The 16,898-nt window shown below is 35.4% G+C and overlaps 1 protein-coding gene across 3 annotated transcripts in view; it reads right to left on the bottom strand.

Moving 5' to 3' along the window:
* Positions 1 to 16,898, bottom strand: part of HLCS (holocarboxylase synthetase) — a 120,313-nt gene that overhangs the window by 77,237 nt on the left and 26,178 nt on the right. The window lies entirely within an intron of this gene.

Below are 16,898 nucleotides of genomic sequence, written 5' to 3'. Positions count from 1 at the left end.
TTTTATGAATGTGAAGAGATTAATTACTGGGATTGTTACCTGTCTGGTGACACCCTGAAACAACTGCTCTACATTCATAGAACTCTTTCTGGAGATATCTAATTCTATGTTGAGTGTTTTGCTGTGAGATGCTTGCCATGTCTTTAGAAACCATAAGTTAACAGTTCACAAACACAGGTGAGGTGGGCTGATGCCAACCTCATGAAGTTTAACCATGCCAAGTGCAAGGGCCTACACCTGGGTTGGAGCAATCCCAGGCACAGCTACAGGTTGGGCAGAAAGGAAATTCATGGTAGTCCTGCGGAGAAGGACTTGGGGGTGTTGGTCAATGAGAAAATGAACATGAGCGGATTCAGTGTGCGTTTACAGCCCAGAAAGACAACCGTATCCTGGGCTGCATCAAAAGGAGCGTGACCAGCAGGTCAAAGGAGGTGATCCTGCCCTTCTACTCTGCTCTCGTGAGACCTCACTTGGAGTATTGTGTGCAGTTCTGGTGTCCTGAACATAAAAAGGACATGGTACTATTAGAACAAGTCCAGAGGAGGGCCACGAGGATGATCAGGGGACTGGAGCACCTCCCATATGAAGACAGGCTGAGAAAGCTGGGGATGTTCAGCCTGGAGAAGAGAAGGCTGCGTGGAGACCTCATAGCAGCCTTCCAGTGTCTGAAGTGGGCATGTAAGGATGCTGGGGAGGGACTCTTAATTAGGGACTGTAGTGGTCAGACAAGGGGTAATGGGCTGAAACTTAAACAGCAGAGGTTTAGACTGGATATAAGGAAGAAATTCTTTACTGTTAGGGTGGTGAGGTACTTGAATGGGTTGCCCAGGGAGGTAGTGAATGCTCCATCCCTGGCAGTGTTCAAGACCAGGTTGGATGAAGCCTTGGATGATATGGTTTAGTGTGAGGTGTCCCTGCCCATGGCAGGGGGGTTGGAACTGGATGATCTTAATGTCCTTTCCAATCCTAACTATTCTATGATTCTATGTTGGCACTTCTTACTGCTAAGCATGTAGCTTAAATTTCTAATAGCTCTTCTAGAATCAAAGTTGTCTTTTGTATGATATATGAAACCATAAAAATTGTGATTTCTATTCTACTGAAAAAAATGTACTAGTGATTCTTGCCCTCAAATTTTTCAGAGGAAGACATCTGACTTTTAAATAAAAAAACTTCTAACCAAACATATGCTCCTCCTTCCCATTACTGCCATATCTGGGAACAGGAATATGAGTGTTCCCTGAGTGCTGAAGACAGGACTAAGCTCTCTTGCCCTTGCCTTGAGCAAGATGTTTCTGAGCTCCAGGCCAACTCTTTAAAACCCACAAACCACAATTAAAAGCAAACTTTCTATAAATTGTTATCTATCCAAGGAATTACTCCAATTTTCCAAATCCCATTGTTATACATTAAGAAGGAGTGAGAAAAGTGGTCCTGTTGCTAAACACCTTTCTATAGATTTTCCATCCTCAGAAACTACACATTCTCAAGTTTCACATGGACACTGCTCCTTGTGTAATGTTCTTTGTATGCTGAATGTCAGCAGACTTACTGGTTTGTAGCCCTGTAGTATGGGTAGCAGAGCATAACATGAAGAAAGCAATAGTCTCTTTCCAAACGCAGTCAGGCACTAGCTTTTAAGTCCCAGGGCAATCTAAGAGTGACTCAGTAGCTAAATTTTAGTTGCAGAGAAATTATTTCTCTTTTTTTTTTTTAAGCTTCATCTGAACTCTTTCCCTCTAACTTCCGGTATAAAATATACTTTATTTTCTTCCTTTTTCTTGGGTTTTTTTTTTTGCATGTGCATTGTAAATGATGATGTGGCATTAAAGGTTTTATGAGCATTTTGTTGACTTGGTCTGCACGAAGCATTTTTATCTTTAGTTAGTGTAATATCACAGCTTTGACAGACTGCTACTAAATTCATTACACACTATCCTTCTTGCTTTACACACATAACAGTAATTCATTAACTGTAACTGATACTTAAAAAAATTATAGCTTTCATTCTTGCCAGGTAGCATATGGAAAAACCATGCTTAATTAAAACGTGCATTTTCTTATTGCTTCCCAAACACAGAAATTCACTTAGCATAATTGAGCATGCTCCTAGACACAAAACCATAATTTTAACTCACATAAGGACAGATGTACAGAACTAAAGAGACAGACATTAAGTTGAAAAATAAAGGTGCTTAAAGTTTACATACTAAACAAACATGCAAATACTTGATACTATGTGCAAGAAAGTCTGGTGTGCTTTTGCTACAGTATACCTTCTGAAAAGCCTGAAATAGCATATATGTATGTGATATTACATTATTACAAATATGCCACACAATTCCTACCATTTATCCTCTTGAGCATATTCTTTTAGGTGGAGTTTTTTCCCCACAGTTTTTAGGATTACTTCTTCATTTAATTTTCTTGTTTCTAACACATACTGAACCATTTAAGAATTGTTACATGTATATAATTATGAAGCTATTTTTTTCCTGATGTACACATTTATTGAGCTGATCAAAATATAAACATGATTAATACATAATCAAGAACAGCAACTGATTTTTAAAAATTCCTTAAAAAATATGTGTTTACATTTTTAACAAAGCAAAGTTACAAGTGCTGTCCAAGTACATACTAGAAAAAATAATTTTCACTGTAAGAACCTCCTTCATACAAAGTTAAAGAAACATTGATGCTGAGTCAATGCACCTTGGTACCCACAATTATACTGGCACACAGAGAAGTACATTTTAGCATCATGAAAAAAAATATATAGGAAGTCAGGGTTAACCTCTGCTTCAACTCCATTTAAAAGGAATATGATCACATCAGAACCTGAACTGTGATCTGTTGCGAAGTTCAGGATTCAGTTTTGAACACAAAACCTATCCCCATTTGCGTCTGCCGTTCTGCAGCAACCTCTGGTGGACATTTAAATTAAAAGCGTTGGTTCAGGAACCGTCTGGCCTTCCACACCTCTGGGACCAGACCAGGTGTGGCAAGCAAGGCACCTAATACAAGATAATGGAATACCCAAACTCCTGGCCACTGTTTACCCTGACCATTATTAAAATCCTAAAACATGCAGGTAAGTAGCTTTAAATGAGTATGCAATAAAAAAAGCCATAGCAGTTACATATTCACGCACTGACAACCATATCCGCAGCTGCTTACACATAGATTCATACTAAAATCTGTATTACACATATTATCAGAAACATACTTTCTAAGTATTCTCCATTGATCAGCATAAAGGTTTATTAGGGGTTACTGTATCGGAGGCTGGAGGTCTGACACTGCAAATTGCTGAACTAAAGCTTAAACAGTAATTGTAACATAAAAGAAGTACGAGTACAAGCTGTAAATTTTTTTATTATTTAACATCTGCTTTCTATGATTTTAAGAGTTTTGTCAGGTGTGTGAAGGAACTGCTATGTAACTGAAGTTTTCTTTTGCTGTTTAAAATTCTTCTTATTTTCATAATCATTAGTTTCACTTTTTCGTAATGCTTACTTAGCAGTTGAGATTGAACAAAAAGGAGAATAGACATAAGAGACAAAAACCAGCTGCATACAGACCCTTCTCTGTTGTAGTATAAAATAACAGAAAATTGCAGCTCCTGATGGAGAAGATTTTATTTTCACCTGGGCTCTATCAACCTATGAGACTTATACAAAGCACATGAACTTTCAGTTATAATGGTTCAAAATAAGCTCAAATCCAAGACTTTATTCTTACATTCTATTTATATAGAATTTTAATATATTTTTTTTTATTTTTAGATGTATGCTTATACACACACAGAGACATATGCAAGTATCTCTCTCATTGGGCATATCTGGGAGCTAACCTTTTCTACCAAACTCTATGACAATAGGTCTTCAGCTCTGTATTAACAGAATTCTTTGTAAGAGAAGGATCAGTCAAAGCCTAAATTCATTTGGTTTCTATTGAAAATGTGGAGCCAAAACTAGATGAAAGCTAAAAATACAATGCCATAAGCCAAACAAATATTATTCATCAGTCACCTCTCCTTTCTTGGAAGGAAAAATGAGAATTTTAACTACTGATGCTCTACCTGATGACACAATATTGTGACTATAATACAATACTCTGGTTTAGTTATTGCTTTTTAAGTGAGGCCAATTATTCACTTTCTGGATACATAGCTAGAAAATGATTTAACAATTTTTCTCATTCCTTTGCCTAAAATGTAATCATTTCCAACAAAATACCTCTCATTTTGCTTCACTGTACTTTAAAAGAGTATGCAGATGATGCACTGATTCACATATTAGCAGTTGATGTACTGATGTACTGCTATGTTTATAAACCTCAAAAAAAGGTGAAGATTACACAGGCATACTGTACCACTCTTTTACAGAAGCACATGAACAGCCCATCTGAAGCATAACCAAAGCCATTTATAGACATCACACCTTCAATATGAGTAACCTGCTTTTTTTTTTGTTAAATTAGCTGTTTTCAAATGAGTATTATTCAGTTTAAGAATTACCTCAACTGTATCTATTTCCTATGATCTCTATAATAGTACTGATAGAAAATAACATTTTAAGAGTGTGCAACATTTGGAATCTGATTTCAACTTTGGAATACAAAAATACATTCATGTATATACATATACACAAAAAATACATCCTCCTTGTATTACACAGCTTTGCTCAACAGCCCTCAAGTTTAAAGGTGTGAAATTAGCCACTGGAGAGCTTCCATAGCATCTCTTGAATCCAACAGAAACAAACTGAAGTCCAACGTGGTAGTAAGCAGTAGGCTGGTGCCAGCAAAAAACACATCCACAGTGGCAACTCCAGCCCCAAATGCCAGTGGCTTAGGAGGCCAGCAACAGGAAAAGTCAGCTATCAGCACAAGAGGGCAAGGTTTTGGCTGACATTTCTGACAAATGAGGCACACAAAATGCTTTTCTGATGCTGCCTGTGTTTTTACTTCCTGTAATAATGCAGTACTTCTAGATCTGAAGCAGATGACATAGTCATAACACATCCATAGCCCCATTTTAAAATCATGTTCATACTTAAGTCAATATAAAAACATGCTGAAAATTAAATAAATATTACTGTACACCAAAAAACCTTACTGTAAATATACAGAAGATGCAGAAAAAATGTGAGGTTAGATACTATTCTTGCTGCTTTCAAACCCTCACATACATATATTAATTTTTCCTGAAATTTTGGAAAACATTTTATAAATACTAAGTTCAGTACCATGGTCATTCATTAAAAAGCTATTATTTTCTTTTACAAGGGGCAAGGGGAGAGACAATGAACCCAGTACAATGCCCTTCTCTTTAGGAAAAGACTGAAGAACTTAAAACCTGGATAAATTAGGTGAGGAAAGATGACAATCTCACAGGCCTGCTGTAATCTTCTCCATAGAAACACACACAAAGATGAGAGAAAAATTGCTCTTCCCTCCAAGGAAAAACAATACTGGCAATTAAGTTGTAGTGGCCATATTCTACTAGTTCAGCAGGACTTACGAAGGCTGTAGACAGCAGATATATTATTTGTGCTTGTGTATCAAAGACAGTATCTCTAACCAGACAACCTGGTTAAGAGATTTCATTAGTCATAATCGTTGTTTCAATACTGTTCAAATGTCACTAATATGTAATAATATTATCAAACTACTCATCAATGCCTGCAGTGCTGAATAGTTGCCCTTTTAAACTAAAATAAGTGTAAGCCTGAAAATGGGTTTTGTAATAAAATAAACAGAACTGTTAGACACAGAGGCTATTTACAACACATTTAAAACCTGACTGGAAATATATGAAGTACTCAAATTTATTTTCAGAAATCATATCAAAGACATTTAATATTAACTACATATAATTAATTTCAAAGTTCAGACCTTGTTAAAACCCTTGAGCAAGCTAGATAGTTTCCCTCCACAGCCCCACTGGCTGATTGCAATTTATCTTCAGCTTACTCACAATATTTTCATTTTTGACTTGTTGTTTTGCATATTTTACTAATAGGAAGACATATTTTACCTGAGGCTACTCCTCTAGGCTAAGTCAGAGCAGAATCTGTTCATCTATCTTGCTCTGTTCAGCACACAGAAGGCCATTATTTTCATGCTTAGTGTTCCAGTTCATAATATAAAAATCTTAGGAAGGAGAGAAATCCCCAGTTCTCCACTCCCTCCTTTCCCCATCCCCCAAAGAACTTCATAAAGATTTTATTGTAGCACAACCAAGGTGCACTCTCATTTCATGTTCTCACGAACTTCTGTAGTTACTTGGCTGACACTTGCTATGCATTCTCAAAATACTATATAAACAGGAAATCTGTTTCAGTTTAGTAATAATCATTTTGTATTTCCTAAACACAAATACTGTGCAAAACATGAGTTGATTGTGTAAAATATGGAAGGGCATTTAGAAAGATGGCAAGGCTTGGTGACTTTTTTAATTCACAACCAACTGGATTTTTAGGAGTCCCTAGTGGTTTGGGTAGTTAATTTAGTCTGCAGTATACTTTCGCAAAGAGAGGAAGAAAATGCTAATAATTTCTGAAAGATCATTCCAAAGACCAAGTTCCTTATTTTTGTCTTCACACTTCAGTGTGTTTTTAAACACAGGCATTATATCACATAAGCAATTACACAGTGCATCATCTCAGCAGCATGGGGGGTAGACACAGTCACATATAGAAGTGGGTCCATTTTGCCAACTGATATGTGGAATATCTAGTCCAAAAAAGGGAAAGATTTTTAACCAAGTGTTGCAAGGTATTCTTATCCTTTCCATTGCAGTTACATGTGTTTGGACATGAAGCATCTTAGATTTCAACCCATTCCCAGTCTACATGTCCAGCAACTGCGCATAAATCTCTGCCTGAATTTGAATCTAAAAATAAATTTAGCTTTAAAAAGCACTTATGTAGATGTAGGCAGAGAATTAATTTATCCAATGTTCAGTCATTCATTCTAAAGACAGGCTGAAGAGCCCAAGTCAGAATTTACCCAATAATGAAAAATATATCAGATGTTACCTTCTGTAAATAAAGCAAATGCTGTCAGTAAGGATAAAAATAAGACAAAAAGAAATTAACTAACAATGAGAAGGAAAAATGGTCTTAAAGTTTTTTATATCAGTATCTCTCTGCTGGGTTTAGTACAGTGTTAAGCTTAGGTGCTAGGTGGCTAGAAGGCACATGCTGTCATTCAGAGATCCAAAACAAATACAGGAAATGAGGCACTCACATTTTTTTTTATTGTTATATATGTACATATATATATATATTTATATAAAAAACACTTTAAAGGGTGGAACAATAAAAAACCAGACCAAAACAAAAAAAGTGAATGCATAGTGCCCAAAGCAGAACAGAATTGGTTTCCCAATTTAGACAAAGTACTACCATTTGCAGTCCCTGACTATGTAATTGCCCTTGTGGCTGCAGGACAAGGCCAGCTTCAGGAAGGCTCCACCACAATGTCTTCAACAAGCCAGAGCTAAGTGGAGGAACAAGAAGGACAGCAGAGCAATGCTGTAAGGTGCATCCTGGCTTTTGCTTTTCTTACTCAGCTGCAACAGAACAGTCTGGAAGCAATCTTCCCAGCAGCTGCTCTCATCAACAAACTGTTTATTGTAAGAAAGTGGCTGGGTCAAAGGCTAAACGTCATCCAGAACTGAAAGCATATCTTTAAAAAAACCTGAAGCCATCAATGCATATGAAAAAAGCATATTGCATATGAAAGAGAACCATATTCCATCTGAAAGGCCAAAAGTCTTCTTAAACAAAAACTCCTTAATTCTGTGAAGCAGTATTTTATAATGCTGCACTAATTTACTGTGGCTTGTGCTGATTTTGAGACCTTTGCAAGGTTTCTAACAAAACCAGAAGTTATTTAAAATTCAATCTGTGTTTTATGGGAAAAACAGAGTTGTATTAAAAAAAAATACTAAAATATTTTATTAGTATTTCTTAACACTGAATAAGTTAGCTCCATATTGACATACAACAACAGCAAAATAATTACTTTTCAATGCATTACAAATGCACCATTTACATGTTACACAAGTTGAAAAAACAGGTTTAGGCTCAATATCAGTTTTACAACAACAACAACAAAATAAAACAAATTGCAGGTTTTATGATGCAGGTAGCAGAGCACGATGACGTATTAAACGTGTATTAAATTCTTTGCAAGCACTTGCCAAATCTATTTCAAACTTTATTTGAAAATTTTCAAATTAATCAATCCATATTCAAAAAGTCAAAACTTCTCCCAGAATTCCCAGTTCTGTCAAGAACCACTGGAGGACCGAAATTCACCAAGTTTTAAGTCAAGCATAATTTAAAAAATTGTAATTGCATGTAACCATGCAACTACATTTTAAGCACGTGAGCACACACAAATAAAGGGACAAAGAATGTATGTATCAAACCCCTCCCATACTTGGCGTAATTTAGTAACATCCATAATAATGTTCAAGTTTAAACTCAAAATTACAGGATAAAATCCCATTTAGGACTTTGCAGCTCTTAATCTAAGAAATTAAACAGTACATGACCACCTATGCAAGGCAAACTGGTATCATAACATAGCATAGTAATTGGGGTCCATTTGCTGCACCAGACTATAAAGCTGACTTTGAGGGTAAAGGATCAGTAAGAACAAGGTCTACCTTTGACATAACAGCACTACGTAACACTTCACAAAAATGAGCGTTGCAATCAAAGGGCTGATAAATCAGAGGACCAGAAGGTGTTGATTTATCCTACCAGAAAAAGCCGTGATAAATTACGGTCTGAGCATTTAATTCTTTGTGACACCTACTTTGTAAAAAAACTGTTGTTATTTTTTTGCAGGAAAGGGTACAGTAAATTGAGCACATGTGCAACTGTGCTAAAAGTGATTCTAAAGAAACCAGGCAGAAGGGAAAAGACATTCCACTTTTGCACTAAAATTTGAACATTATGCATATTAAAGTAGTTTTAAAAAAAATCAAAGTAATGTTTAAGAGAATTAATCAAGATATAAATCTCCTAAATGCTGTACACATTTATCTTAAATTACTCTCAAAAGTATTCTGTATTGACTAGAAAAAAAACAGAAGAATTTTGTTCTCAGCTAATAGGGCAATAAATTAGATGCAATATATTCAGCTGGTAAAACCGGCTCTGTTAAACAGCTATCACATAGTAGCATTTTTATTTGGTACCAAAACTTTTTTTTTTAAACAGAATAAAATTGTTTGTTGAAAATCTTGGAATCAGTAGCAGAATAAGTAAATAAAACTTAAGAAAATATTTTTTCTTAGTATCAATAATACACAATTCTTAGTTTAAGTTTTTCCATCAAGTTTCTTTTGCCTTTCAACAGGTTTCTCTACATAAAATGTCAATGAATTTGGTGTTCATGAATATGAAATAGCAGAAAAGGAGTCAAAGATTCTCCTCTTAGCACTGCAAACACGCTTCAAAATCAAACGACAAGTTTTCAGCTGTACCTCATTTTTGCCTCTTCTGAGCAAGAACACCCAATTCTGTCACACTGTGGGGGGTTTTGAGCTTAAAGAAATGTCTGGGAAATATTAGGGCGAAACCACAACACTTTTCACATGCACCACAACTCAGAGACTACAATACCGTTATGTCCCTAAAGTTGCCCAGCTAATGTTCAACATGTATCATATATTTCGTAATCCTTTCTAAAGCATATTCAGGTTGACATAACACTTTATAAATAAAATAATAATAATAAAGATACTAAAAGAAACATCTTAGAAAGGAAGAATTTCTTGGAATTTGTATGCTATATTGTCAAGAACATGCATGTTATGTTACTTACAGTATACCTACTCTGAAGATAAAAAACAGTATTAAGATAACAACTACTTTTACAGTAGCTAAGATCTCCTTGCTAATCAAGGATCCTAGAAAAATATTAGCATGACAGTTTGAAAGTATTTTGAAAAAAAGTAAGGCAATGTTTTTTATTTAGCAGAATCTATCAAAAAAGTTAATCTTTACGCTTTGTAAGTACATCAGACATAAAACTATGTAAAATTTAGACGGCAAATCAAGAACTCTAAAGGAAGCATCAATAATATTCAGTTTATCACAAATTAATGATTTTTTATCATAAAACATGGGGTAAAAATACAGCATTTATGGCCATGTACTATAATGCCAGGTTGTAAGAGTGAATGATACAAACTAGATTTACAGTTAGCTGCATGTTTTCTATTGCATTGTAATTTTTCTCAAGAACTCTAAAGGAAGCATCAATAATATTCAGTTTATCACAAATTAATGATTTTTTATCATAAAACATGGGGTAAAAATACAGCATTTATGGCCATGTACTATAATGCCAGGTTGTAAGAGTGAATGATACAAACTAGATTTACAGTTAGCTGCATGTTTTCTATTGCATTGTAATTTTTCTCTCCCTCTTTCAGCCCTTTCAGATTCAACATTTTCCTCCACTTGAACTGAAACCTTTTTCAGAACAAGAGATGCAAAAACTTCTCCTCAGAGGAAAAGCAAGGAGACGGTAAGCCAATCATACACCTTCCACAACTGTAAGGGTCCTCATATACATGCAGCTTCGAGGATTAACCTCCTTAGACAGCAACTATCTGAAAGCATTTCTGCAGTTGTTAAAGACAAATGGGGGTGGGGGGGAGGGGAGGGCGGGGGAAGGGAAAAAAAAACCACACCCCAAAAAAGGTTTAATTTGTCCTTTAAAGGTCCTTTAATTTGCCCCTTTAAAGGGATGAGGCCCAACATTTAGACAAACCCTTTAGCTGCTCTAGGGCTGAGTTCACTTCAGCGAAGTCATATACACCACTATCTTCTACTCTAAAAGACCATGATTGGCATAGAGAACTTGCAGTATTGCAGATAATGAAGCAAAGTCAAAGCTCATAACTGAAATTCAGGGTTTTAGGAGTAACTTTGGGAAACAAGGAACTCAAGCAAGTAAATAAGAACAGACTTGAGATTGAGGTAGTATATGAGGAGTGGTCAAGAGAAACAAATACAGGCAGTCAGAATTTGTCTTGACAATGGCACATTCTTTATTCTGAAGGACTTTAGATCCCTTTGACTTGTCTCTGAGAATAACCACCTGTTTCTGTGCTTAGGGATATATATGCTCTATTACTGATAAAGGAGTTGAGGAAAGACCCAATCTGTCAATCAAAATTTTGTAATTTTACTTATTTATAATTAAAAAGTGTTAATGTGAATAATAACACCTCATGTAAAGTGTAGCCCAAAGAGAACTTATTTAGTAAAATCTAACCACGATGCTTGGAAACATGCTCTTGCATTGGTTTAAGACTCAGCTGAATAGTACACCTGAAAAACAAGATGGTTTTATTTTTTAGACTTTTCTCATTGAAATTTAGGTAAGGAAATGTCTTGGGGGGCAGTGGTCTGGAGGAGACAACAAAATATACCCTTATGGAAATACTTGTTGAAAGCTATGTAAATAGTAAATGCTTGCTGCATATGGTCACTAATGTATTCTACTTCAAAGGTTAGCAACTGCAGGGCAAACCTCAAACTTCTGACATGTTATAAAAGTTTTCAAGCAGAGTAACAGTAGAGTTTAACATAATTTTTCATTCTATCTCAAGTAGCCAGTGAGTGGAAGGGGATTCTGGCTCTCAAAATATATGGCTATACTGTGCACTTCCTAGCTCCCAACTGACCGTAGAAAGTGGTATAAGTGAAAATTTTGAAGCATGTTATAACAGTAAAAGGAAAAATAGCCAAATTCTGGACAAGAAAGTCTTCCAGAAATAAGGATTAAGACTACAACAGTCTACCCAGACTACACTTCTGAATCAAGAACCTGGTCAGAATGAAGCAAAACCTTTAAAAGACTGAAAACCAGCTCTGCGTATATTGATACTGAAGATGAACTTTTAGCTGATTAATATGAAGCACCTATGTTGAAGACCCTTAATTAATAGTCCCAAACCAGAAAGCTAACTTCTAAAAACAAACTGTCTTGAAGGGAAATGTTTCAGGGCTTACTTCAATCAGTACTTAAAAAAAAAGAAAAAAATAGTTTAAAATGCAGAACAGTTCCACACAAAGTAATGAACTCAAGCTACAGAGAAAATCTGTATACTCAGTCTGTAACACTTAGTGATTATTTTATCCTTGGTTAAATAGGGACAATTTGGGTCTCTGTTTCTTAAATGTAATAGCTGGGAAAACAGGAGACTGAGCACAGTAATTATCGTTCGATGAGTACTTTCAGTTCGTCAAGCTACTGTTGTTACATAAAATCAGGAATGTGACAGTCACCGCAAAAGAAACATTCTACCAACAAATTATCATATGCTTGTAAGAGAAAGACATCTTTGAGCAGATGGAGAAATTATTTTGTATGGAGCAATAAGGATAGCAATACCTGTAGCAGGGTTTATTGAAGTTCAGAAATTTGCTATTCTTGGATGGCTAATTGGAAACCATCATTAGACAGAATGGATCACATAGAATAGAAACAAGTTTGAAAATTTTTAGAGAAGACTGAAGTCCATTCCTCCCTCCATGAGGAAATGTTGGCTGCAGAGATAACAAAAGCACGTTCTTATCGTGGCTAGCCACTCACACATACCATTTGGCTAAAATACCACATTAAACATTGTTGCTTCCCAGATGTTGCCTATGGCTAAAATAGGTAGAAGGAAAAGCTTCCCATAACTGCAAGAGCTGATGAACTTCTCTTTCAAATGACAAACTAACTTGTAGCAGAAAAAGGCAGCTCTTTGTGAAAACTGCTACTGATCAAACAGTATCAAGCAGCAGCAATTATCAATATGCCCCTTTAAATCTGTACCTTTCCTCCAGCAGTGGCCAGTAGCAGCCGTATGAAAGAACACAGCAGGCATAAAGTAACTATCTCTTCCTCTAGCAAGCTACATGATAAGGAAGGTGAGTCAAACAGCATATGCCTCACAGCTCCAGTGAAGTATTCTCTCATGAAAGACAATCTTTGGAAAACAGTCCAAAACATTAACTGAGCATCTTTGATATCAGGAAAATAATAACAGAAGTATTCTAGAGACAAAAGTACAGCTGCTTTTTTTTATTTTTTTTTTTTAGTATTTCTAATAAAACCTCAGGAATTCAAATAAGCAGCCCAAATATTTATGGTAATATGCATCTCATAATGCTTATGGTTACTTTGGGAAAGTGCCCTTCTCTCTCTATAGGAAGCAAAAATTAAGATAAGGATTTGCTTTCAGCTACTCTCTTTTCTTCTCCATCAGCTAATACACTGTACTAATATACACGTAAAGCCGTCAAAAAATGGAAAACTAATTAGATAACTTTTATCTCTGCAGCTGCTGTTCCTGTCAGGTAGCTGTGGTACATGAACCAATTGTAATACCTACAGTTCCAGTTTAAAAAGAACAAAGTAAATTTTCGAGACCAGAAAAAAATGCATGGATAATTGCTTATTCTATGTAATGAGATCCAAAGTCAAACCCTACCATATGTAATTTTTTTATTTAAGTTTTGACAATTATGCACCAAAACAATTATTTTTTTTCCTCATCCTGCAAAAAAAATTCAGAAATACCTCCCAGAATTAGTTTTTGTTGATTTTGACTATATGGAAATGTTGAGACATGCTCTCATAAAATAGTTTTCTCCATCTTAAAGTTCAGAGGATCTTAATACGTTTTTCAATTCCTCAAAGTTGTCTTTATACAATAGGTAGAGAGCAACCAGGCACCTTTCTTTAAAGCAGAGGAAGTAGTGATAGACCAATATTCAATTGAAGAAAGTGTTTCTTTAAAATAATTTTTATAATGAGAACAATGTAACTTTTTCAACTGAAGTTATGACATAATTCATCAGTTGAAAGTTACAAAGAAATGATGACCAATTACTCTCTTGCAAGTGTAACATCAAAAAAGATTACAAAAAAGGTAACATGCATACTATTCAGTAATATACATTACCTCCATAATATCCCTTCACATTTGTATCATAGAAAATAAAAATCACCTTATCTTTATTTCATTTCTCTCAAGTTGAGAAAACATGTTACTCATTTTAAAGTAAGCCTCTATTGAAGGGCAAGAAGCTGACCAAATGTCTAGACATGGGTTGTTTGTCCAAAGAATGTTTTGAGACTTGGCAGGCTGCATACCCACTTCTAAAGATTCAAGTTATTAAATTATCTATTGTTCTGTCTTTAAATCTTTGTTTTCACCATGTGCAAAACCTGTAAATTTATTATGGCCACTATTACTCTTAAAGTGCAGTACTGATTCTTACATTAAACAAGTAGGGACAGACTGTACTAGCGTCCTCAATACGGCTCCTGCTAAGGCTTGGCTTTAACAATTATTTTAATCATACATTTATTCAGGTTTTACAAATTCAGAAGGTTATTTTCAAATGTTTTCTTAAGCAGTACTTGGAATATTTCTTTAAGAAGTTCGAGAGTACATTTTAGTACATACTTCAGAAACAATACTTCAGAAACAATACACACTAGATAAGGAAAGTGATTCTCAACAAAACAAGCTGTAAAAATCAGATGTTGTCTTGTGCCTTACATGCTACTGAAATGATCAGTCTAAAGTAGCAAAATTTTATAGCTAAAATTATTAGATATGCATTATAATAGCTAGCAGCTGTAGGGAATGCTAAAAAATGCAGTAATATGAGTTGTTTTCTATATAGTGAAGTCTTGCTTCTTACCTCTGCCTCTTCAGCTGTTGCCCCATTCCCCTCACTCCTCCTCCCACACAGTGTCTGTCTTCTCTTTCATCTGGTATCAAACTAGTTCCTCTAGCTCTTCCTCCTGAGGTTTTTCTCTCTCAAGAAAGTTCTTACCCTCATCAGTCAAGGAGCATGCTCCAATTTACACACTAGATGTTTAACTGCCATCTCAACTTTTCTCAGGGCTGGAGTTCTTCAGGACCAGTCATTTTCTCTGGGCCTGTGTAACTTTCATAATTTCTACTATATAATGCACTTATTAAGTAAGGGGTAAAGAAACACAATTTCTGAAACTTGAGGTGACCAATATAACTCATAAGATTATATACAAACTTTTAAAAAAATATACATATTAAAACACATATGCAGATACAAACAGACTTATACAAGTCTGTATATATGATTACACATAGACGTAGTGCCATACTTAAATACAGAACTTCAACACTGTTGTAGATCCTCTAGTGTTTGCACAAGGAAATGCTGGCACCAATAAAATGGCGACCAGCTGAAATTCTTAAAATTGCATCATGTAATCCTGTGAAGCACAGCTCTGTATAATCTCACTTTGAGAATATAGGTTTCTCTGACAGACCCAGCTACACAGCACTTTTACAGAGCTACTTTTACTGGCAGAAGAGAAGCACAAGTACAATGAAAACAGACAGAAGATTTATTCCGGTTTGGGTTGTTGTTGTTTTGTCTTTTTTTCTTCTGAGAAAACCTTGCTTCAATATTCATGCAAATCCTTTGTAATTAAGGTCACCACTACAACTGCCAAGTAACCAAGTACAGTGATTTACTGAACTGGAACACATTCCACTTGTGAAGACCAACTACAACCCAAAATAAAAAACAAAACCAAAAAACCTTTCATATAAGAGTTGTAGTAAAAACTACAGCAACTTTCTGCTTTAAGCTAACAGCTGTTTTTTAATCAGCTTTTCATTACAAGAACTGCATAATCTTGGCCAGATAGTCACATGCCAAATGCCATTCCCACTGCACCTGGAATTTCAGGATTTCTTCAACATATCAGAAACCCCAGATCATTTCTTATAATGAACTGTCAAATGATAAATACAACAGAATTCTCTAAGTCAGTCCCTTCCCTATAAACTGCTGATACAAGTCATACCTGATAAATTTTTTTTTGCAGTCTTTTTTTTTTTCCTCTGATGACATTATTGTGCAAATGAATTGTCAAAGAATGTTAAGTCAGAGAAATATATCCACAAGACCTCAATGTGGTAAACGCACTGTTTCAAAATCAGCTGAAGTTTGCAGTTCTATCTTTTTTTGAAGAGAAATATAAAAAGACAGTTCTATTTCTTCTTGGTTATATATTTTTATTTGACTTCTCTCTTTGATTATAATATATAATCTTTTTTCATGTAGCCATAATTTGCTTAAAAGATAGAAAAGAAGCACTAATTAAATTGTTAGATAACCATTATAATGATCTCTCATTGTGGAAATGTATCGTCATTTCTGAGCAATGGTAACATGATAGCATCTCACAGGACTCCAGCTGATGCCAAGCCTGTTCTCATTTCCCCAGTCTCACTTACATAAATTAGCTACAGGCCCCACCGAAAGTCAGAGAATCTCAAGTTTTTCATGTTTGGAAATACTCCACTTTTGTCAGATCTTTACCAGTGAGGTCACACTAAATGAATTAATGCCAAATTGCCACGGATCTCCAGAGCATTTGTCACAAGTTATGGATACTTGCTATCTAAAATCACCCATCTGCTCAAAGGCAGTACCCTGAACCCTGACTCTAAAGAGGTTTATCGGTTGCAACTTTTGAGTGCTGAAATAAAATCCAAGACCAGTCACTTTAATTACAGCCTTCACATTAAGATAGAATGTATGCCTGTGTTAGACACAGAGCCAACATGAATTTGAATTAGTCTGTCACTATGGATTTTACGTTTCTTGTTTACATTCCTATTACAAACTCCCAAGACAAACTGAAACTAAGAAAACTCAGTCTCGCACACTGGAAATGCTCTATGCTGAGTGACCTATAGTCAAGAAAGTGTACTCAACTCTAAGGCTGTTCTCTATCATTACAGGAGTGAGAAGATAGCATAAGACACGAAGCAAGCTCACAAATGTTTTAAATAT

The sequence above is a fragment of the Melopsittacus undulatus genome, chromosome 2, assembly GCF_012275295.1.
Source record: "Melopsittacus undulatus isolate bMelUnd1 chromosome 2, bMelUnd1.mat.Z, whole genome shotgun sequence".
In the NCBI taxonomy this organism is placed as follows: domain Eukaryota; kingdom Metazoa; phylum Chordata; class Aves; order Psittaciformes; family Psittaculidae; genus Melopsittacus; species Melopsittacus undulatus.
Note: the sequence above shows the minus strand (reverse complement) of the source record. Positions and strands in the feature narration are given on the sequence as shown.